At 40.2% G+C, this 24,862-nt stretch overlaps 1 protein-coding gene and 1 long non-coding RNA gene across 3 annotated transcripts in view; one reads left to right on the forward strand and one right to left on the reverse strand.

The window, feature by feature from the left end:
* Nucleotides 1-21,265: 21,265 nt before the first annotated feature.
* On the reverse strand, nt 21,266-22,940 carry LOC148114369 (uncharacterized). The gene is made up of 2 exons (XR_015734079.1): nt 22,852-22,940; nt 21,266-22,292 (listed from the first exon to the last, which is right to left on the reverse strand). It is a non-coding gene; the product is annotated as an uncharacterized LOC148114369 (long non-coding RNA).
* JCAD (junctional cadherin 5 associated) overlaps nt 22,855-24,862 on the forward strand; it is a 39,419-nt gene continuing 37,411 nt past the window's right edge. Inside the window, exon 1 of one of the 2 annotated variants that reach the window (XM_034402619.3) lies at nt 22,855-23,028. The gene's annotated coding sequence lies outside the window, so the exon portion shown is untranslated. Of the gene's footprint in view, nt 23,029-23,317; nt 23,683-24,862 lie in introns of those variants that run through there. The other variant, XM_034402620.3, reaches the window with a different exon arrangement.

Raw genomic sequence — 24,862 nt, forward strand, 5'->3', positions numbered from 1 at the left:
CTTTCCCAGTGGTGGTGGTGAAGTTTTGGATGCGAAATAGTAACATCCCTAACAAGACCAAATGGTTGTTGGTGATGGGGCTTCCTGGACCTAGGAACATTCCAAATATAGTTTGGGATGGAGTTGTACTTCCTCAGACAGAAGAGGCATCCAATTGCACAGTCTTCTTAGTCCTTCATGGCACAGAGCTGAATTATGTTGTTGGTTTGAGCTCTGAGCTTGGTGATTTGGTTACAAACATTTCGTCCCCATTCAAGGAGAGTAAGTAAGTAAGCTTTTTATTGTGGTCAGAGACCAAATTAAAATACACATAGAAGGGGAGTATATTTTACAAATATAGATAGATCATGTGACAGTACACCATCTACTGCCTCAGATACAATCTGTACTGTCAATACTAGTGATCCTCTGCCATAGGGGTTACCCGTCTCTTCCCCCGTTTTTTTTCAGCCACGACTGCAGCAAAAAATTTTGCCACCTTTGGAGTTATATTGGGGTCTGTGTCCTGGAGTAGGAAATAAAGGCTGAACAGATCAGGTGAACCAGGGAATCTCTGGGAAATAGGAGAAATGAATCTTGATCTTATGTCTCGGTAGTGGGGACATACGAATGTGATGTGGAACAGAGATTCCGGGGATCGGCCGTCGGCCCATTCAAGGAGATATCTTCAGTGCGCTTTGGATTGTGCTTGTCTGGGGGAGCACTGGCCTTTAAATACAGCCAGCCAATCACACAACCCAAAATCAGATCAGGATTCAGATAGGTATTTAAAGGCCAGTGCTCCCACAGACAAGCACAATCCAAAGTACACTGAAGATGTCTCCTCGAATGGGGACAAAAAATTTGTAACCAAATCGCCAAACTCGGAGCTCAAACCAACAACATAACTACCAACCTGAGCTACTAATATTCAAAGACATATTAACAGAGCTGAATTATTTGCAGGACTGCATGTCTCTATTTGACTTTGCCCATCCAGAAAAATTTAACAGATTGGGCATGCCTCAGGTCTCCTCTATAAAAAAGTTTCAGTAAGGATTTGACAAAATAGATCACAACCTACTTCTTAGTAAGTTAGAAAATGTGAGATAGACAGCATCACCTCCAGATGGATTTATAACTGGTTGACAAATCGCACTTAACATGTAGTCCTTAATAGAACTACATCTACATGGAAGGAAGGAAGCAGAGGGGTGCCCCAAGGTTCTGCTCAAGGTCAAGTACTCTTTAATATCTTCATAACTATTTAGATGAGGGAACAGAAAAAAAGCTCATTAAATTTGCAGACAACACCAAACTAACAGGAATAGTCACCACTACAGAAGATAGGCTCAAGATCCAGATAGATCTTGATAGACTTGAACACTAGTCTCTATCTATTTAACAAAATGAAATTCAATGTGGAAAAAAGCAAGGTTTACACTTAGGCAAGAAAAACCAAATGAACAGGTACAGCCAGAAACCTGGCTCAATAGCAGTAACTGTGACAGGTATCTTGAAATCCTTGTGGACAATTACTTAACTATAAGCTTGCAATGTTGCAGCTGCCAAAAAAAACAATGCAATCCTAGGCTGAATTAACAGAGTGATAGAATCAAGATCATGAGAAGTGATACTAATACTCTATAATGCCTTGATAAGACCTCACTTGGAACACTGCACCCAGTTCTAGTCACCACAATATAAAAAAGATGTTGAGACTCTGGAAAGAATGCAGAGAAGAGCCACAAAGATGATTGGAGGCCTGAAGACTAAAACATATGAAGAACGGTTGCAGGAATAGGATATGTCCAGTCTAGTGAAAAGAAAAACTAGAGGTGACATGATACTAATTTTTCAATATTTGAGGGGCTGCCATAAAAAAGAGGGGGTCAACCTATTTTCCAAAGAACCAGAAGGCAAAACAAGAAGCAATAGATGGAAACTGAACAAAGAGAGAAGCAACCTAGAATTTAGGAGAAATTTCTTGATGGTAAGAACAATCAACCAGTGCAATGTGGAACAACTTCCCTTCAGAAGTTATGGGTGCTCCCATGCTGCAGGTTTTTAAGAAGGCTTAAAAAGAGCCTGTCTAAAATGGTATAGGATCTCCTGTTTGAGCCATACAAAGCAAAAATATTCTAGGAATATACTATCCATGTAGCATGTAAAATCATTCTTAGGGACAGAGTTTCAGATAAAAACTTTTTCCTCAAATTCTGGATAATCTCACTCATGCAGATTACATTGCTTGCACTGAGGTTCAGTTTTAATCCACGTTATCTAACCATGAAATGGATTGTTTCTAAAATATATAATTTATAGCAGTGAAGACCATTGGTCTGCCAACAGCTGTGTAACCAATGTTTACAGAGCTCCAATGGCTGGTCTCTAACAGATGTGTATTATCTCATCACATACATATGCTGTGGAGGAAAAATGCTTGGTTTACAGTTCCCTATTGAACAAGTATGACTGGTACCACCAGTTTATGCTGACATAAATAATAATTACTCAACATCTCTTATAACAAGCTATGAGAGAAATTTACACACCAGATGTTTCAGGTAAAAATCACAACCTGTTTATCTCAGATTTCAGTTACATATAGCTTATCTTTTTTCAGGCATCCCAACTTTTTAAATATTTAAAAAACTTACGTTTTTCTGTACTATATCTACAGCTTTAAGCATGCTTGTGTGTACCCTGAAAAACAACAGGCTGCTTTAATAAGCAGAGGTGAAGTGCTCGGTTCATGTTTTCAAAGTGTGCATATCCCACAAAATGCATGGTGGTTTATGCCCTGTTAAGAGTCTAGAGCAGGGGTTCCCAGTACCTGGTCCATGGCCTGTTAGGAATCAGGCCGCACAAGTGAATGAAGCTTCATCTGCGCATGCATGGGATCTAGGTCAGTGTTGGCGAACCTTTTCGGCACCGAGTGCCCAAACCGGAACGCGCATGTGCACACCGGAACCCCAGAAACCCGAAGACCAGCTGACTGGTGCGCATGCGTGCACCAGCCACCAGGTCTTCTGGTTTCCGGTGCGCTGGCCAGCTGGTCTTCGCATGTGCCAGAGCACCAAAAACCCAAAGACCAGGTAGCTGGCACGCACATGTGTGCGCGTACCAGTGGTGGGTTGCTACCAGTTCTCCCCGGTTCTTGCGAACCAGTAGTGGAAAATTTGAGTTCAGAGAACCAGTAAATACCACCTCTGCCAGGCCCTGCCTCCAATCTATTCGCTGCCTCCCGAGTCCCAGTTGATCAGCTAGAAGGAAAAAAATCAGGTCTCACTTGACAAAGAAGAGGAAAAAAAAACAAAACAAGACACCTTAGCTTTAAATTGAGAAGCCAAGAAGCCTCCCAACTGATCGACTAGAACCGATCCGATCCTTGTAAACCACTTGGTGGTGGTAGATTGGCAATTGAGGCCAAGCTGCCTGAAAGCAGTTTCCAATGCTCTCGGTGGTGGCAGAGCGGCAAAAAACTGTTTAAACTCTTGCCACGGCTCTTCAAAGGGCCGCCCTACAGCTGATCAATGGTAAAAGGCAGTGTGATGGTAGATCAGTGCGCTCCAAAAACAAATAGGTAGACTGGAACGCTCCAAAAACAAATGGATAGACCGCTACGGCTCTGCAAGCAGTTAAAAGCCTGGTAGACCAGTACCTCTGCTAAATAATAAAAACAATTGTCAAATGACCATCAAACCATGCCCCAAAATAAGCCACGCCCACAGAACCAGTAGTAAAAAAATTTAGAACCCACCCCTGGCGCGCACCGGAAACCAGAAAAGCAGCTGGCGACAGCGCACATGCTCACAGAGAGGATTCTGTGTGCCACCTCTGGCACGTGTGCCATAGATTCGCCATCACAGATCTAGGTAGTGAGTGAAAACATTTTCTGCCACCACATCACCACTGCTGGTCTGCACAAAAATTGTTTCCCCCAATCTGGCCCCTGGTACAAATAAAGCTGGCGGCTGCTGGTCTTGAGCAGTGTTTCTTAACCTTAACAATGCTAAGATATGTGGGTTTCAGTTCCCAGAATCCCCTAGTCTAGGTGTTAAAGTCCACACATTTTGAAGCAAGTAAGTTTGAGAAACACTGGTCTAAAGAGCCATCTAGAAATAGAAATAGCATTTAGATTTATATGCTGCTTCACTGTGCTTTACAGCCCTCTCTAAGCAGTTTACAGAGCCAGCATATTGCCCCCCAACAATCTGGGTCTTCATTTTACTGACCTCGGAAGGATGCAAGGCTGAATCAACTTTCCAGGAAAATCTTTAAGTTAGAATTTCCAGCAGCCCCGTTCCACTCAGTTTTGTTACTAGCAGAGATAAAAGAATGTATTATAAAGGACTCAATTTCTCTCCAAGCAGTTCCTTAGTTTCTAAATGCTTTTTCCAATAGCTTTTGCAGTTTCATTAGAGAAGCTCCTCTTCACATTTAAACAGGAAAATTCAGGCAATTGTCCAAAGAAATTGTGTTCAAGAGGCAGTTTGCTGTATTAGTTAAGGCGCCAAGCTGTAAACTAGGAGACTGTGAGTTTTAGTCCTGCCTAAGACACAAAGCCAGCTAGGTGACCTTAAGCCAGTCGTTTCTCAGCCCTAGGAAAAAAGCAATGGGAAACCACTTTGAATTCTTGCCAAGGAAGTTGCAGGAATTGCTTCAGGCAGTTACCAGTAGTCAACATTAACTTGAAGGCAACACACACACACCTTAATCCAAAATAAAAATAGGGTTGCTGGGGTTAAAAAATACCACAACCCCAGTTTACAACCGTGCATTCCAACTTTTTTTTCCTCCATACGTGATGGAAAAAAAGTTTTGGAAAAGAGCAGGCAAGAAGGAGACTTTCTAGGCATTCAATTTTTATGATCATTTCATTTCTCAACCCCAGCAGCTATTTAGGGAGGTAGAGGTTGGGATGTTTTAAGTTCCTGGTTAACCCCCCTCCCGCCTCCCCCAATTTTGTCTTCAGTGGCCCTGACTTCCTCTCTTTAGAGTTATTTCTATATAGTTTTCTCTCCAGAGAAGAATAAAAGTAAGTAACACTCAGCTTCTTCGTGATTTCCAATATAAAATGGCTTCTTGGGGTGGGTGGGAGGCGGGGAACTGGTGGCTTATGGGTTATGGACTTAATCCATTGCTGTTTCAAAACAATTGACTGGGGGTGGGGAAAAAACAGTTCTGTACCTGGATCTTGGAAGCAATTAATGTGCCAAGGATGGTGTTAAGACAAACTGCAGCAGCAAGAGCTGGCAGCAGGGAAGCTGCTATTTGCGCTTCAGTGAACTAAGTGCATTTTGAAAGAAATCGTTTGGATAGTTGATTCAGGGATGTGCAGATACATGGGTGCCAACCCACTGCAGCAATATCTGGTTCTGTGTCGTCTCTGACCAGCCTATCAAATTGATCCATTCTTGATAGCGGTATATTTATCCCCATTTTCAGAAACCAATATTAATAATAACAAGAACAGCAACAATCTTCGACAACCAAAGTTCTAATGAAAAGCTGTGATTTATATTCTAGGACCACTGAAAGGTGAAATCTCTACCAGGAAGGATTTATGAAATTCTGCAGGAAATTGGTATTACCCATAATTGTTTCCTGCTGGGAAAGATCTAAGAGAAAAACATTGCTTTACTTCTCAGCTATCCTTTCTTTAATGCAGATTGAAAAGGAGCTTTGCTCCCTATTCCACAACATATTTTGCTAGAATATTGACACATCATATTGCTGGAAAAATGCAAATTTCTATTACTGTGTAAACAATAAAAAACCAATTTGACACGTAAGCAATCCCCAATAAGCAAGTTATCAGTTAGCACTGACATAAGATCTGCTTAAGGATTTATTGGAGAGGAAAGAAAATTAACTAATGCCATAAACTTGAAAACCAACTGCCAGTTACAACTTCCAGAAAGAATAAACTATCAAGAAAATTAAAAATTATTGTACTAATAGAACAATCCTATGTACCAAGTAGTGGGTGGAAAACATCTGCAGCAAAACTATTCATGCTACCACAGCTAGAACCAACATAACTTTCCAGAATCTTAGCTAACAAGCTATTCATCCCAGCATCAAAAATTCACATCAGATATTTTTAACTAAATACCAAGGCAATCACACGAAAGCAACAAACACATGGCTTAGCATGATATGTGGCTCTAGTTACCATTGAATGCATGGTAGTAGTAGTAATTATTAGGAAATATGAGATTTCACTGAGCTCTTTCTGATTTATAGCCTGGTCTCTTAACCAATTTTCCCTAAAGAACATATGAATTGGGGAACAATGAACAATGATTTGCAAGATCCTTTGGGAAACAATAGGTGAAAATATATTCATACTGCTTCCAGCATGCAGCAAAAAATATATCATTGCAAAAATTTGTTAATTGTAACCGTTTGATATTTCATTCCAATTGATGCCAGATCTCTGTCTTATATCACTAAGAAAATTACTACGCTGACATAAATATATATTTATTCCCCAGCCCAGTGTATTTGCTGGTACTATGGTTCCTGGTAATTTTAGGAGGAATTGTGATCCCTTATAAGCAGAGGTCATAATATCACAATAATATAATAATTATCAGGTATAGGACATAAGTTGTATAACATTATGTGATATTTTTCTCTTTTATTCTGTTTTTATATTCCTGCTGGCAAAGTTTATTTTTCGACTCTAGCTCCATTTTCTATATATACAGTATATATTTCATCAAGCTTCAACTGCACATAAATTGAGATAGTTTGATTTTAAATAAAAGTGATCCTCCTGAAATGAAATTCTTGGATAGGCATAATATAATGTCAGGCTCATAAAAGGAGAAAAGGTCACAAATAAGCATGTTTGCAAAGGCAAAGAGAATGGGCTATAATGCTCTTTCAAACTTGCTTCATTTTTGCAAAATGAAAGCATGAGTCATCTCAAAGGTGCTTTTTCAAAAGGACTGTTTTTTCCCTGAAGAAGAAGGACAAAACATTTCATTTCTCATCCAAGAAACTTCATCAGTTGTGATGGGAGATTGGATGGAGGGATAGGTAGTGACAGTTGAGACTGGATGATGGGGGCATGGAAGGATAATAAAGTAAAGATAGCAAAGTAAAACCAACAAAGAGGGAAAAGAAAAAGAACTATAACATGGGCAAGGTATTCTTCGGAATTTGTGATTATCCTAACTGGGCCTTCATCAAATCTAGAAAAAGATCCAGCAGCAGCTTCTCCATTACAGACAAGAAGAAAACAACATATGTAGCAGTGTTGTTATTCCATACCTTGCAGGAATATCTGAAACGCTCAGGAGGATTTTCAACCAACACAACATACGTGTGCACTTTAAACCCAAGAATATAGTAAGGCAGAAGCTTGTCCATCCCAAGGATAAAATACCCAGAGACAAACTGAGCAATGTAATCTATGCAATACAAATGCAGTCAGATATGGGCAGATTTGTACCCTGGTGAAACAAAACAACCACTTCACAAGCATATGGCACAACAGAGGCGATCTAACCCATCAGGACAAGATTCAAGGGTCCATCTGCATTTGAAAGATAAAGGTCACAGCTTTGAAGACAGCCAAGTCCACATTATGGATGGAGAGGAACATTGGAACAGAGGTAAAATAATCCATGTATATCAGGAGAGGAAGACACCACTTGTCTACAATCTACAATGCAGTCCTTGCAGCTTTTCCAAGAAGATTCCACAACCAATTGTACCCAGATTCAGATGACCCCCAAGGTCACAGATAACCCCCTCCCCCAACAGCTTCAACAGCTCTCAGAGAATGCTAACAACAAGATGACTGCAAAGAAATACAATTCTTCCATTCCCCCTCCGCCTCATCATCTGGTCAGAAACTACTCTTCCATTCCCCTCCACCATCCAGTCTCAACTGTCAGTAGCTATCCTTCCATTCCTCCCCATCACAACTGATGAAAGTTCTAGAATGAGAAATGAAAACGTTTTGTTCTTCTTCTTCAAGGAACAAGCATTCCAATTGCCTTTTGAAAATGCACCTTTGAGACATTTATGACCTGATGACTGAGAATCTCCACAAATAGAAAGGATGAGTTCGGCTATTTCAAGTCATTCCCCATTTGCCCATGTTTAGTTGTTGACTTGAGCAAACAAAGGTGGCAAGCAAGTGATGATACATAGTTAAATGAAGTTTCTATGATTCAATTTTCCAGGTGGAATCTGGCACCTTTAAAGCAGGTGGGATTTCAGGACTGGAGTGCAAAACGGGGGCAATTCTAGTCAAACTGGAATGTAAGATAAGCCTGTTCCCGAATCTACCCTGTCATAATGCATAGAGCTCCCTCTGTGGCTATGAAGTACAGTATGAACTACGATCGAGTCCTAAGGACCCTAAGATGCAGAAAATGTTGGGACAGCTGATCAACAAGCAAAAAAGTGTTTGGAGAAGAACCAAACACTAAACTACTTGTAGGTAAGTCCATCCTCATGAGGGCTCATCTACATGTTCCACTAACTTTGACATGAAGATGCCTCATTAACCAGTTTTAGCTCACATGTGCTCCTGATGCAGTCTTTATCCCATTTTCAACTCACCATGGAGACAGCTGAAATATTCCTAGGTATTCCAGTATACAATATTTTGTTGCATCATCTTCATGTCAGAAGCTGGAATCTGCCAATTGACTAGTTTTTTTTTTTTTTTTAATTTGATTTATATGCTGCCCTTCTCCGAAGACTCAGGGTGGCTTACAATGTGCTCAGCAATAGTTGGTATTACTTCAGGCATGGATATCCTGCCTTTAACTACAGAAGAAATCACTCTCTCGGTTTCTATGTAGGCATTTGCTATGTAATGCTTATGCAAAACATAATTCAGCCATTAATATAATGGTCTACTGGAAGACCTCTAGGGAGGAATGCAGTACCATACTTTAATGCAACCCTGTGTACTCCATGAGACACTTCTGGGTGCTGCCAGCTGCAACTACTCACTGTCAGCACTATTTATTATGTATTTATCAAATTTATACAATGCCATATCACTATGCCCTTTATCACTGTGGGATATTTTGAAATTGGGGTGAAGCCAACACGTTTTCTTGGTTTTCTGATCTAAAAGAACAGTGTGTGGTGCTTCAGCAGTCCAGATTGCTAATGCTAACTTGCCATTGCCAATTTGCCACAGGGCAACTCACCATGGGTGGCCAGAGGGAGGTGGGTGAGCAAGTGGATTGGCAGAGTGCAGTGGGGTGGGTGGTAGCGGCCAGGGCTTCCCATTTTCACACATGCCATCAATGCGCCGGGCTCCAAGTGGAATTGGCTGGTGACAGCAGTGGCAGTCAGGGTGGGTAACAAGGAGGCAGCGGTGGCTTCCCATTTCACACCTTCTGTCTCCACCATTGCCATCATGCTGGGTTCTAAGCCAAGCATGCTGCCAATGTCACAGTAATTGTACCATACTTGCATACATATAAGCTAGGCCAGGGGTCTGCAACCTTAAATACTCAAAGAGCCATTGGAACCCGTTTCCTACAGAAAAGAAAACACCGGGAGCCACAAAACCTGGGTGGGTGTGGCCAACTCGATTTCACTCACTTCCACCAGTCACATGACCCCCCCCTAGCCATACCTACCCAGCCAGTCATTAGGGCAGAGAACCAGTTGTTAAAAAACACCAGGAACCACAAAATCCTTTTGACATATCTCTCTCTCCCCCCCCTCCCTCCCTCCCTCCCTCCCTCCCTCTCTCTCTTATCTCTCTATGTCTGCCTCTCTCCCCCTCTCTATGTATCTCTCTGTCTCTGCCCTTACCATCTTAGGCGAGGAGTGACTGGGAGGGGAGGGTGAGGGACAGGGCCAGCCAATTGTGGGAGCCCTGACAGGGAGCCACAGTAGAGGGCCCAAAGAGCCGCATGCAGCTCCGGATTTGCAGGTTGCTGATCCCTGAGCTAGGCTGAAAGGTTGAATAATTACACAATGACAAATTTATTGAAATAATGCTAATTATTTCAAATGCTGGTAAGGCAACTCTTTGCAACTGAAGCTGGACAGTAACATATTTTGGGGTGTTCTCCTTCCTGGTATAAATATATGATAAATATATTTATAATTTATGTTTTTACCTAAAACAAAGAAATTGTCCTATGTCGGTACTTCTTCATGGGGAGGGATTTGTGGGTTGCAAAAACAAGGCTCAGGAAGCCACCAATCCCAAAAAGAGAGAGAGCATTTGATGGAAGCAGCAATGAAAGATCTACAGATTGAATAACTTAATTAATAAAACATACTGTTCTTTGAAAAGTGCCACAATTGCCACAATCTATTCCATAGATTCCTGATTTTTTTTCATATGGACAGCAAAATCTAGCAGTCTATACGAACTCATTTAAAATGTTTCTGTCAGATCACCCAACCAGATAGTTAAATTCCAGTGAAGAGGCATAGCTAGAGGATCAAAGCATTTCCATGCACCAATTTCTCAGCCATTCATTCCTTTGTGAGGCTCATATAAAGGGAAATCAACGCTTCCATCTTAGTGTAGTCAGAAAGTAAAGGAAGTGCTGATGTTGGAGTAACATTGGTAGCTATTTCTCCCATTTCCATAATGCTACTTTACATTATGGTAGCTCAAAATCACTAGCTCAACACTGAATACAGAAGCAGATAAATTGTATTAAAGTGATAATACAGCTAATCCTCGATTTACAGTTGAGCCCAGAATTTCTGTTGCTAAGTGAGAAATGTGTTAAGTGACTTTTGCCACATTTTACGACTTTTCTTGCCACATTTGTTAAGTGAATCACTGCAGTGGTTAAACTAGTAACATGGTCGTTAAGCGAATCTGGCTTCCCCATTGACTTTGCTTGTCAGAAGGTTGCAAAAGATGATCACATGACCCTGGGACACTGCAAATGTCATAAATATGAACCAGTTGTACAGTATCTGAGTGTAAATCACGTGACCCTGGGGAGGATGCCACAACCATAAGTGTGAAAAATGGTCATAAGTCACCTTTTTCAGTGCCGTTGTAACTTCAAACTGTCACTAAATGAACAGTTGTAAGTTGAAGACGACCTGTACAGACATTTATGAAAGCCAATAGAGCATGTTAATTTTGTTGAAAATCCTGTTAAGATAAATGCTAAGTGAGTCTTTGCAAAGTGGGCACCATCCTAACATAAAGAAACAAGTTGTATATATATTCATAGACAATCACTAGAATAACACAGGTATAATTTTCAAATTAGCCAATCAGTTGAAATGGGATACTGTTTATTGATGATAGTTGGGGTATTCAGGTTCTGATTTCCAGTTATAAAAAAAGCAAAAAATAATGCATTTCCAAGTGTGAGCCAATTGCACTTTATCTCTATATTGGGACATTTGATGGCTTATCCATGTTGGAAAAAGGGTATTTTTTAAAAAACCTAGAAAGCTTACAGATCTCAATACTCAATTCTGGTCCCAGTTTATAAATCCAAGAACAGTTGGTATAAAGTTGGATTGGGTCCAAAACTGCCTGATTTGATTCAAGTCCCAAATTTAAAATTAAATTAAGAAAATTAATGGTCTTTGCCTCCTATTAACCATCATGGGTATCCAGAAAGGGCAGTCACTTCTTTGCAAAACAGAATTAATTTGCAAGCACAGAAAATAATCCCAAGAGGAAACGGCTGTCTAATTCAGTGCCTAGGCTTTGTGGCAAGGCTCCTTTAAATGCTGATTTAAATAGAAACAAAAAAGGCTTATTACTTTTTTTTTTTTTTGCTACAATAAAATATCTTTACATGAATAGTTGCTTTCTTCTGTGGGAATAAAGCCGACTAAAGCCCAGAAAGCTAGACATAAGAAGGGTTGTGCAAGGTGAATTTTTATAGATTTGCGGGGGGGGGGGAGAGGAGCTCATTTCTTTTATTATACTAAAATAGTTATTTATCGCTTTTATTGTTCAATTAGCAAATCTTACAAAACAGCATGGAATGCTAACAAACTTTCAACATAGAAGGGCAAATGCGATGGCTAAATTTAAAACTGACTTAAGTACCAGGTATCAAATGGAGACTTGACTTTTACTAAAAAGCAGGAAATAGCAAAACAATACTTTGTATAATATACCCAAACTCTAGCTAAACAAATTTAGATCTATTGTGTAGGGCAAATGCAGACAATGTTGTTTAGGTATCATACAAATCCAGAAAATTGGGTTCAGTAAAACGTAACTAAATTATGTTGTACAACCCACTACATGTATAATGCAAAATTTCCCCAGAGCATTATGATTGGAACAGGCCTTGATCTAGCCCAATGATGGCTAACCTTTTCCGGACTGAGTGCCCAAAGTGCACGCCCAAACCCTCCAAATACAATGTGCACGCGGCCCCTACGCATGTGCCCTGCCCCTGTGCATGCACACATGCCCTGCATGTGCCCTGTGCATGCATGTGCAGGGTGCCCACATGCGCTCCACCCCTGTGCATGCATGTGCGGGCCCCCGCAAGCACCCCACCCCCCACACATGCACAACAGAAACCCAAAAACCAGCCAGCTGGCAGGAGGTGCACGCACATGCACAGCAGGACTGAACTGGAGCAACAACTTGCATGCCATCAGAGAGGGTGCTGCATGCCACCTCTGGCACGTCCGCCATAGGTTCGCCATCACAAATCTAGCTCATTGTCTGCAATCGTAAATCCCTGACTTAGATATATGGGAAAAGGATTCTCTTGCATGTTGCCTTTCCTCTGTCTTCTGGTGATCAAAATGTTCAAAAGGCTCAGTCGAATCTCGCAGCTCTAAAGGGAATCCTGTTTTATCGAATTCCACAATCGAATTCCTGAACCAGCCTGCTTCTATTAAATCCAGTTTATACTTCTAAATACTGGCATATCTGATCCAGCATTTAAGGATCTAAGGAAAAGAACTGTAAAAACAGTCATTTGGATTAAGGAATTGGAAGAACAACATTTTGAATGTTTTCTTTTTCAAGGTGCAGATAGCTGTGCTTGTACCACATGATGAGACTAACTCAATCCATGAAGGGTTATGAGTCTGTATGACATACTGAACCATAAAATATCTGCTTTGCCTGAATTTGCACAACATACTAGGGTGAAGAGCAGTGACAAATTTGAATTCGAAGCTAACAGAGTCAAACTTGTAATATAGTAGCTCTATGCTAGTTCGAAAGCAGTTCTGTGATCCTATCAGGTCAGCTATCTTTGAAAGCTCCAGAAAAACATAGTAGGAAATGATCTTGAGATCTTGCAGTCCAACCCCCTACTCTATACAATTTTAAAAAATGGTTGTCCAATCCCTTCTTAAAAACCTCCAGTGAGGGAGCACCCACAGCTTATGGGGGCAAGTCATTCCACTGATTTATTATTCTAACTGTCAAAAAATTTCTCCTTAGTTCTAGGTTGGTTCTCTCCTTGATTAGCTTCCGTCCATTGCTTCTTGTCCAGTCCTCAAGACAATAGCAACGAAAAAGCAACAGGAGCACCAATGAAAGACTCCCTTCTCTAGTTGACTTTTTGAGGGAGACTGTAAGTCTGGCAGCACTCTCCTTGGAAAGGAACCTGGTGTACACATGCACATTGCTCTCCCTAGAGAAGCAAACTCCTTGTGTTGATTTTGAGCATCTATCATCACAATATCCTAACTATGGTCTTTCTCTATTGTGTCCAAGAGACAGGAGTTACACTTTGCCACTTTCATTATGTTTTGAAGGACTTGTACTACCACACACTCAAGAAGGTTCCTGATGATTTCATAAATTGCATCACAAGTAATGGAGTGACAGCTCTCCCTTTCTTCATTCTCATAAAACCTGATCTTCTGGATCGTTCTACATAAGCTTGACTGAATTAAGCTGCCACAAGACGCTTTCATTGCTGTTCCTCAACATTTGTAAAGGAAGTTCTTCTCAGACTCTGAACAAAGTCAGTAACCCAGAGTTCATTACTGATCTGAAAGATGGTATCCTCAAGGAATGGAAGCAACACAGTCTGTCAGTCTTTCTGCTTGAAAAGGCCAGATCTTCCAAGAACTATCAGGCATATGATGGCGTCCTCCCTTCCAGATACTTCTTTACAGACCCTGGCATGCAACACCTCTAAAATAGCACCAGACTGAGATTTCAAGAGCTCATGGTTGTGCTTCATAAAAGGCATCGGTATGTGATGTGGCCCCTTTTCTTCATATCAATCACAGGACAAGTGCATGAATGTTTTCTACAGAGGTTGCTCTCTCAACAAGTGTATTATTTTCTGTAGATGGCTGGGATATTTTCGAATCCACTAAATTACCCATGATAGTAATTGAAACAGAAAACAAAACAAAAGAAGGGAAAAGCAGCTACGATGCTTCAGTCGTCAAGACCACAGCAACAAGAGAAGCAATATGGGCAGCAAACGAAAGACTCACTCCTCTAGCTGACCTTTTGAGGGAGACTGGCATCACTTTTCTTGGGAAGGAATCTCGTGTACCCATGCCCATTGCTCTCCCTAGAGAAGCAAACTCTTTGTGTTGATCTTGAGCATCTAACATATCTGTGCTTCCCGCTCAATCTCTCACATACATGTAACAGTGGTTTAGTGGGTTTATTACTTTTTCCCAGCAATTCCCATCATCAAAACCCCAGAACTGTCTTAATTAAGTCCAGCCAAAAGCAGACCAATGCTAGTCCACAGAGCAATGGCCAATGAGTCCATAGGCACTAGAAAGTTTCCCAAACAAAATAAATCCACCAGACAAAATTAAATCCACAACACAAGAGGGTTGACAAAGCACGTTCCATGTCAAGGCACGGTGTCAATCCAAAGCAAGTCAGGGATCACAACGACCAGATAACATGAAGCTAAGAAATGAACACGTTCCTAGCATTGCCTCCATCTGTCTGCTGTGCTAAATAAATAGCCAGCCTCTGATGCAGCCCATCAAGAAGAGCAAGGCTGCCTCCTCATGAGTAATTGGGATGACCTTCATTGCTACTGTCTTTTCTCTGCCCTACATGTTCTCAGATCAGATGCAGAAGGCAGTTCTTTCTCCTCATCACTATCTGGCTGCAACCTAAGGTCTGAAGCTTCAGGGTTGTCCTACTGCACTGTGTTTCAGCCAAATCCCTCTCAGACGGCTGCTCACAGCCATTGACCAACTCCCATCCAGGTGTGCCTGTAACTGATTCACCCTCCGAACTGACATCTGGAAAGGCATCTGGGGAAGAGTCCAGGGGAGTCATCACAATATCCTAACTATGGTCTTTCTCTATTGTCTCCAAGAGGCAGGAATCACACTTTGCCATTTCATTATATTTTTAAGGGTTGTACTACCACACACTCAAGAAGGTTCCTGATGATTTCATAAATTGCATCACAAGTAATGGAGTGACAGCTCTCCCTTTCTTCATTTTCATAAAACCTGATCTTCTGGATCGTTCTACATAAGCTTGACTGAATTAAGCTGCCACAAGACGCTTTCATTGCTGTTCCCCAACATTTGTAAAGGAAGTTCTTCTCAGACTCTGAACAAAGTCAGTAACCCAGAGTTCATTACTGATCTGGAAGATGGTATCCTCAAGGAACGGAAGCAACACAGTCTATCAGTCTTTCTGCTTGAAAAGGCCAGATCCTCCAAGAACAATCAGGCATTTGATGGCGTCCTCCCTTCCAGATACTTCTTTACAGACCCTGGCATGCAACACCTCTAAAATAGCACCAGGCTGAGACTTCACGAGCTCATGGTTCTGCTTTGTAAAAGGCATCAGTTTGTGATGTGGTCCCTTTTCTTCACAGCAATCACAGGACAAGTGCATGAATGTTTCAATGATGTTTTATATAGAGGATGCTCTTGCAACATAAATACTATTTTCTGTAGATGACTGGGATATTTCCGAATCCACTAAATTACCCATGATAGTAACTGAAACAAAAATAAAAATGAAAGAAGGGAAAAGCAGCTACAGTGCTCCAGTCCTCAAGACCACAGCAACAAGGGCAGCAAATGAAATAACTCACTCCTCTCTGAAAAAATAACAATAGCATTTAGCATTTAGCACTTAGACTTATATACTGCTTCACCTTTACATCCATCTCTATCTAAGCAGTTTACAGAGTCAGCCTCTTGCCCTCAACAATTTGAGTTCTCATTTTGCTGACTTCGGAAGCAAAATGGAAGGTTGAGTCAACCTTGAGCTAGTGAGAATCGAACTGCTGAATTGCTGGCAATTAGCAGTCAGCAGAATTAGCCTGCAATGCTGCATACTAACAACTGTGCCACTGCAGCTCTTGGAAATGCAGCATAATCCTTCCTCAAAGCTTCCTGTGGTTAAAAAAAATAAATAAAGAAACAAGTGTAGAATTGAGCAATTTGCATATTATTCTCCCTAGAAAGGCAAAGTTTTTGTGTTGCTTCTCAACATCTATCATCATATCCCAGCCATGGTCTTCCTCTATTGTGCCCAAGATGTGGGAGTCATACTTTGCTGTTTTCATTATATTCTGAAGGGCTCGTACTGTCACAGCAATGTATGAGTTGATGCCATTAGGAGTTGAGCTCATGGCGGATGCCAGGGACTCCATTGTGCAGTGGAGTCTGAGGTAAATATGGTTCTTCATTTGCAGAGAAAATCCTCTCCCCCAATCCCACAGTTCCTGGATATTGGACTTCAGGTATTTCTAGATAGTTTGACAGCTTTTCAACTTTCCCACACAGTAACCAAGTTTGGAGGGGGGGTTGCATATCACCAAATAAATGCCCACAAGAATACTAAGAATACGGGTGAACTGTGCAAGAAATGTATGTTATTTCTTAGTAAAAAAAAATTGATGTTGAGGTGATATTTGTTGAGGACTTTTGCTTGCTCCCTTTATGGTGAGCATATTTGAAGAACATCAAAGATCACCTTCAAAGAACTTCTGAAGACTTGGAGAATGGACCTATGGAAGCACAGAATGACATAGATATATATTCTGATAGGCAAGCTTTTTTAAGATCATTTGTTGATTTACTATGAGAATAGTTTTGAACACAAGGAATTCGCCACTTACTGATTGGAAAATAAATTCATGACTGTAACATGCAGCTGACCTCTCGTTAAAGTTATCTCCTTTCCCTTCCTTAAGGGTAGTACCACTGAATTTAAGAATGTCACTCTAGCGTATGGCATATGAGCTTTTGTGAAACTGATTTTATTTGTGAAAGCCTATTTAAACTCTCCCATCTTATTTAAAGGATATAGGAATCATTTTATAATTTAAATGAAACAACAGTGAATGGTCTAATACAAGTGGTCAGAGAAATAGTTGAGCCATCTTTCTTATCTACTAACTGTTAATAGTTTAATGTATTATTAATTTGGGCACAATCTTCAGCTACTTATTGGTACTAAATAGTTAATATATCTTTCTAGTATTTTTATTTGTTTTATTAATCAAATTCATACTGTATGATGCCTATATCACTGTAAGATTAAGATTAAACTGTAAAACTAAATTCAATTTGTATTGATTTATCCTAGATTTAAAGTTTTAAATATTGTCATCATATAAGGCTGTGTAATTCTGGCCTGAAATCTCTAATTTATTATTAAAGGTGAGATCAAATGTATTTAATATAACTTCGAAGCTGAAATTAATTTGTATTTATTTAGAAGGAAAAACTCTGGTCTCTCCTGAAATACATTCAAGAATATCAAAAGTTTTCTTGAACAGTCCTTGTTGGTATATGGAGATATCTGAGAGAAGAGATGGCAAATTTTGACATAGAAGAAACAGAGAAAAGACAATAAAAACAATAAAACAAACACCCCCTCCTTATATAGCATATTGAAATGAGACCACAAAATAATATTGATCAAACTTTCCAAAACATTTTCAGGAAGCTAGTTCCTACATAGACAGTATAAACATAATTCAATCAAGGGTTTAAAGTCTGATGTAACAGAAACTTTCCACTAGAGTAAAACAGAATTTTAGTAGTCCATGGTCAAAGCATTCCACATTTTTAGTATACAGTATAGTTTGGCAATATAATAACATCTTGTCGAAATCTTATGACTGTGAAACCAAAACAATGTGTCTGTACAAGACTATAAGGTATAAATCAGTTCTATAAACATTAACAAAACTAGCTGATTTATTTCTTAGAATAGTTCCAGACTTTTATTCTACATATGATGAGGATTCCCATTTCTATCTACGTAATGTTTTTCAACCGTATGTTGAAAAATTAACTGTAGAAAAATTAAATAAATAAACTTTATTGTTATTGTATGTGTATACATAGTATACACATACAACGAAATTTACTTAATACCCAAAGACCAGGTCCCACACACATAATCCCCAAACATACTCCCACCCACCACAATTCCCCACCCCTAAACCACCCAAACATCCACACAACAAACCAAGTAATACTGTCCAACAGTTCACTGATGGTGGCCCTTTAGTTCATTGCTGAGTTTTTAATTTTTAATTAATTTTTAATTCCCAACATTAAATTTTGGGAATCTCCAAAGTTTCCCTATATTATTAATTATTTAGGACCTTCAGATACTTTTAACGCATTGGGCTCAAACTATAAATCAGAATGTATTTTAAGTGATTATACCCTTTTTAAGCATAACAAATTTCCAAAAGATTAACAATAAACTGACCCAAAATGCAATATCATTTTTATGCCCAAGAGCTTCAGAAGTAGCTTATAAACCATTATCTCCATATCAGTTTATCATAAAATTTAGGAACAAATTCAAATTATCCTCCTTTCATGATTCATAAATTGTTGATGCAACAATAATTAATAATAAAATGAAGAACTAAATATCAGTGGGATAATATGATAACTGTTTTGTTATGCCTGTGTTATTTTGAAATCAATCACTTAAATTCCTCAAAGAAATCAAAATCAAAATATAATAACTAAGCAAGAAATTATAAAAAGAATTATTACATGGAAGTCATAAGTGAGAGAAAAATCTAGCAGTATGAACAACCAATGGAAATTTTCTAAGTATTTCATTGATCAACTTAAAATATATGCCTTGTTTTGTATTTTAGATATTGTTATTATAACTTTTTTTTATTCTATGTCTTTGCTGCTTTGTTAGCAGTTTAGACTTGTAAAAGAAAGATTGTATGTCTTTTATAAATAACATAAAAAATCTGTACATTATATTTTAACCAGTAGTTCATACAATACCTTTAACAATTATTTATACTTAAATGAGGCTGTTTTTGAGAAAATGATACAAGTTTTGCAAAGTTTCAACTAGTGACGAATAGTGAATAAGCCGAAAAAATGCTTTTAAAAGTTTTTTAAAAAGCCTCTGATGATCACGCGGCTCAGCTTGGATCATCAGAGGCCTTTAAAAGCATTTTTTCTACAACCACTTTGGCCGAAGAGGTTATAGAAAAAATGTTATTAAAAAATAATTCGTTTGGTTTTCTTGCCATCTTAAAAGTTATACATATGTGAAAGAATATTTAGAGACATTTTAAGCCATGCCCATTACCCTACTCTATAGAAAATGTTTTAAAGGAATGTTTCTTTAAAGGAATAAAAGAATTACCAAGAAATATGACTCTTTTTTTTAATGACACTTTATGACTTATGACCATAATTAACGACCATAATTGAGCCCAACATTTCCACTGCTAAGCAAGACAATTGTAAAGTGAATTAGGCTCCATTTTATCATTTTTTTGCCACCGTTGTTAAATGAATCATGCAGTTGTTAAGCAAACTTCTGACTTCTCCCATTGACATTGCTTGTTGAAGCCAAATATGTGCAAAGCAGGGTGAAATGCTCCCTGTTCGGACCGGATCGCCTGATACGGTAGCGATGGAGGCGGATGGTTCAGAGAACCGGTAGCAAAAATCCCTGCCCCCCACCCCCAATTGCCCAGCTGAGCAGTGCAATCATCAGAGGCTTTTTTTTAATTTTTAAAAGCATTTTTTCTACAACCTCTTTGGCCGAAAAAATGCTTTTAAAAGTTTTTTTAAAAAGCCTCTGATGATCATGTGGCTCAGCTTGGATCATCAGAGGCCTTTAAAAGCATTTTTTCTACAACCACTTTGGCCGAAGAGGTTATAGAAAAAATGTTTTTAAAAGGAAAAAAAGCCTCTGCCGATCAGGCAAGTCAGCTGGGATCATCAGAGACTTTAAAAAAAAAAAAGAAAGCCTCTGCCAATCAGGCAAGTCACCTGGGATCATCAGAGGCTTTAAAAGCATTTTTTTTACAACCTTTTCAGCCGAAGAGGTTGTAGAAAAATGGTTTTAAAAGTAAAAAAAAAAAAAAAAAAAAAGTTGGCTACGCCCACTCAGTCATATTACCACCACCACCACCAAGCCACACCCACAGAACCAGTAGTAACACATTTTACATTTCACCACTGGTTATAATATATATCCGAAATGCAAAACAGGCCTCAAGGATTGTAGAGAAGACTGTACAAATATCTCAATGACAAATTAATACATTTAAAAGTACAAATCTATGGCATGTAGAAGGGTATGCTTCTAAGCATGGCCCCCTTCCAATATTTCCAGACAGTAATTGAAATGCAAGATCATTTCTAAAAAAGAGATGCAAGTTAATTATGAGTTTAGCCATAACCTTCAGTATTAGATGATAATCTATTAATATCATATTATTGGACACTATACATTGGAATCCACGCAAAGCTTGACAGCTTCTAAAGTTCCCTAGGCTGGGTATTCTCCAGATGGAATGGCACAACTCACCGCAGCCAACTTGCCACGGCCAACTGGCCATGGGATAACTCTGCAGGACAATTTAACAATTCAATTTAATTATTTAAAATAAATAACAGATTCACATTTCATTCTGTCCCTCTTTTTTCATCCTTTCTTTAATGATTCTATTCCACCATTTCTTGGCTATTAGTGCAACTCTTGTTCTTGCCGTGAGTTGCACCATGGCTAGTTGGCCATGACAAGTTGGCCGCAGTGAATTGTCATAGACCCTTCTCCAGATGTGTAGATTCAGGCTGGAGAATGTTGAGATTGGAGGTTCCCATCTCTGGAGAGAAGGATTTCTCCAGGTAGAGAAGCATTTCTAAATGACAGTCCTCACAAAAAAGGAAATAGAGAATTCTAAAACCTACCGTGCTTCAAGAGGAAGAAAATTATTGACGGTGGAGAAACATTTGCAAATTTAGATGCCCGTAAAGAACAGTTACAAGCCTGGACCCTGTCGAAAACAAATGGTATGGCTCATACGAGAAAGAAATAACAGACCCAATGTTTCATTTGGCAGAAGGAGATATCTCATAAAAGATCATGTTTAATAAGAGGACACCATTTGACTCAACACAGAAATCGGAAACCGTGCAGTAGCTCTTTCATATGCCAAGCAATGTTTCGTAGCAGACTGACGCTAGTTCCAAAGCATTCATTTACAAGGTAGCTTTGTAGAGTTTCAACAACCACTCATCAATGCAACGTAAACAAAAGCTATTTCTTTAACTGGCTTGCTTTGAATGCCGGCTATTTCTTTCCCTTCCGTTTCTTATCTTCATTTACTCCTTTTACTCTGGGTGTTTTCGTGTGACATGCTCCTCACTTTTAAACAATCCATTCAGCCCAATTTCCTGGATTTGCAGGACACAACGGTCCATATGCCAAGGCTGGGTTTGCAGAATTTGGTTAAAATAATGGTGTCATAATATGTTTCCTCGACACAGCTTCTTAGTAGCAATTAGGGCAGGGGAAATGGAAGTTTATCAGGCCTGCTGGGCAACTTTTATTTTATTTTTTGTTAAAGGCAAATGAGAAGAGCTTGTATGTATGGTAGCAAATCCTACATCCAAGGGCTTCGTGGCAAAGAGGGAGAGATGCCTCTACAGCATAAACAAATGACATTGTCACTGACACTAAATTGATGTGAGAAGACAACATCTCTTGCAGATTATTTTCTCTTTGCATCATGGCTCCAAAAGCAGAACAATCTTTTACTGTGTTTTATCATCCCCAATCAGTTATTTAAGGCTTTAATGTTATAAACTCTTAATCTCTATTCTCGCTTGATATGCTGTCTCTACACAACTTGAGTTTACACAGTTTTGATTTGCTCCAGGATGCTTAAAGGACTTTGTATCTTCTCTGAAACATCTTCCAGACATTTGGAAGAATAAGCAGCCTACAGACTTTTGGTGATGGTAATTGGTGGTTGAGACTTGATCTGTCTTCTTTTCCTTCTTGATGATAGATAAATGACACTTCTTTAAGTAGGTATGTCTTGATTGCTGGTGATTCCCCCACTCCCCCTTCATCTGTCTGTTTCCAGAGATCAGTGCTGAAATTAAACAGTCCACAGGTTTTATGTTGCTTAGAGCCATGGCATGGAGAATTGTTATCTGCCTCTTAATACAATTTAAACATTCAGTCAAGTATTTCTTCACTGGATCTTGACCAGAGCTGCGTCCCAAGGACTGATTTAATACAAATCTAGATTTGAGATGGAGAGTAGGGACTGCTTTCATAAGAAATGAAGCCATCATACCCATGCTCCCCAAAGTTGTCTCCCACCAGAGCAGGCTCTTTGCCCAGGTGGCCTAACATTAGGTAACTTCCCTCACACCTTAGGACAAAATCTTAAAAGAAATACTTTGAGGAGGAAATAATAAATTCGGGGCATTGCACTGGTGATTTTCACAACATGCCCAGCGTTAACCCGAGGTACCCTATTTTTGGCTCCTGTCCCAAAGTTTATTTAGGCCGCATCAACCTCCTGCTCTTGCCTCTTCCATAAGAATCAGGCGAAGGAGCCACACAAGGTGCTCAGGGAGGGACGTAAGGAGGGGAGGGACGCGTAGCCTTTGAAACCTTGCCCGGCGCGCGAGTCGCTTTCTCACTTCAAAGTCGGTGCAGCGCTGGAGAGAAGAGCGACGCGCAGGCATCTCGGACTCTCGCCCTCCACCGGGCGTGCTAGGCGGCGATGCTTCCTCGCCAGATTCCCGAGTTCGGGATGACGATGGCGGGCGGCCGCCAACGCAGCCGCCGCCGCAACAGCAGCAGCAGCAGTCCAGCACGTAAGTGGCCAGACACGCGGAGGGCTCCTGACGCTTCTTGCGATCTGCTGGGCTGTAAACTCCCGGGGGTCGTGGAGACGGGGGACACTTCTCTTTCTCCCACCACCGCCCGGTTTGCAAACTAGCCTCACTGTTGCGCAACTGCCAACGATTCGAGCCTGGCCTCTTCCTAAGTTTTTGGCCGCGCTTCTGGAGCGAAATGGGTTGCCTGCTTCTTTTCTGTTTCTTCCTTCTCTCTTTCTGAGATCCAGGAGAGGGTGCGGTTACTAATCGCACGTGCGTCCAGATTTGGACTTCTCGTTAACTGTGGGGTGGGGGGTGTTGTCTTCTTCTTCCCTCCCGCCTCCCCGTTCCTAAATTTACAAATTTGGGCGCCAGATTGCCCGGCTCAACCGCCTAGCTAAGACAGTTGACCTTCTGAAGGGAAGTTGTTTTCGGGACCGGGGGGGGGGGGAGAGAGAAGATGTAACTTTTGTGCCAGTCCTTCTTTTCTGGAGCCGTCTTGCTTGTAGGTGGAATCGCAGTTGCTGGGTTTACGACACTGGTTTTCCTAGTACCACGCAGGTTTGGAAAGAGCAGCCTGATTTGGAGAGGGTGTTTCCTCCACTCGAAGCAGCGCCTTTTCCAGCTGTCTGGCGTTGGATGAGCCAAGGGGTATGTCTGTTGGATGGGACTGAAACTTTCTGGAGTATTCATAACTAGTATTCATAACATTACAGGCTTGGCTTGGCCATTAACTCATCAACCAGTTTGGGTCAAGGGGATGGGGGCAGTAAAATTAATCCCTGGTGTTACGTTAGGTAGTTTAGGCAGGATCATACCAGGTTGTGTTGATAAGCCAAGTTAAGCATGAGTGCCTGTGTAGTATGAACATAGTTGTGGAGTGCCCGGTCATGTGCGTCTGAACAGAAGACATGAGTGTAAATCTTGGGGATTTCTTTATCTTTTCCATGATTCACCACTGAAGTGGGCGCTGCTGCATAATTGTTCTGCTTGGTTTTATCCTCAAAACAGCCCTGCTAGGTAGGGAGAGCTAATGCTGGAAAATTTTCAAACATTAAAAGGGGGAGCTATAGTTTTCTTCTCGTAAAGAGAAGTTAATTTTGACTGCTTGATATTTTGTTTCTCGGGTTGTATTTGTAACTCCATTATTTGGTAAATCTGTTTTCGGTGATTTTTTTTTTTTTTTTAATAAACTTGGAACATTTGCAGGATGTTGAACTATGCTTTTATTCCTGGAAACTTTCACCAGACGTTCCTTTAACAAATAATAGTAACAAATAATAACAGTAGTTGGTAGAAATTTGAAGTTGATACTACCCATTCTTAACCTATCACAATGGGTAATATCAGCTTCAAGTCTCTAGCAAATTCCTATAGATTGCCAGGGAATTCCTAGGAATCTAGGCCAGGTTTAGGGACATGGACAATCTGTGACGCCAATTTTAAGAGCGTTACTGGTACGTATATATAACGCCAAGGTAATGTGGCTTCATAGAAACGGAGCCTCTTCCCCTAATAGAAGAAATCACGCACCCATCAGAGATGTGAAGCCTAAAATTGTTGCAAGAAAAAGATAAGTGTTCAGAATCTAGAAAGCTCTAGGTTCAAGGCTAGGCTGAAAAATGGGGGGGGGGGAATCTATGCAAAAGGTGGTAGCATAACATACCATCTGTGTAGGTTGCCAGGAAGACAGTGCTGATGTGCAATACAATCATTTTAATTCGAATATGAAAGTACTGAGGGTTCTTTTCACCTGGGACCTCTTGATCTAGGCTTGTCATTGGTTCACTATTAGAAAGTTGATGTTCAGTATTAGCTTGTGCCCATTTTA

Source organism: Pantherophis guttatus, chromosome 4, assembly GCF_059756535.1.
Source record: "Pantherophis guttatus breed Tessera chromosome 4, ASM5975653v1, whole genome shotgun sequence".
Classification (NCBI taxonomy): domain Eukaryota; kingdom Metazoa; phylum Chordata; class Lepidosauria; order Squamata; family Colubridae; genus Pantherophis; species Pantherophis guttatus.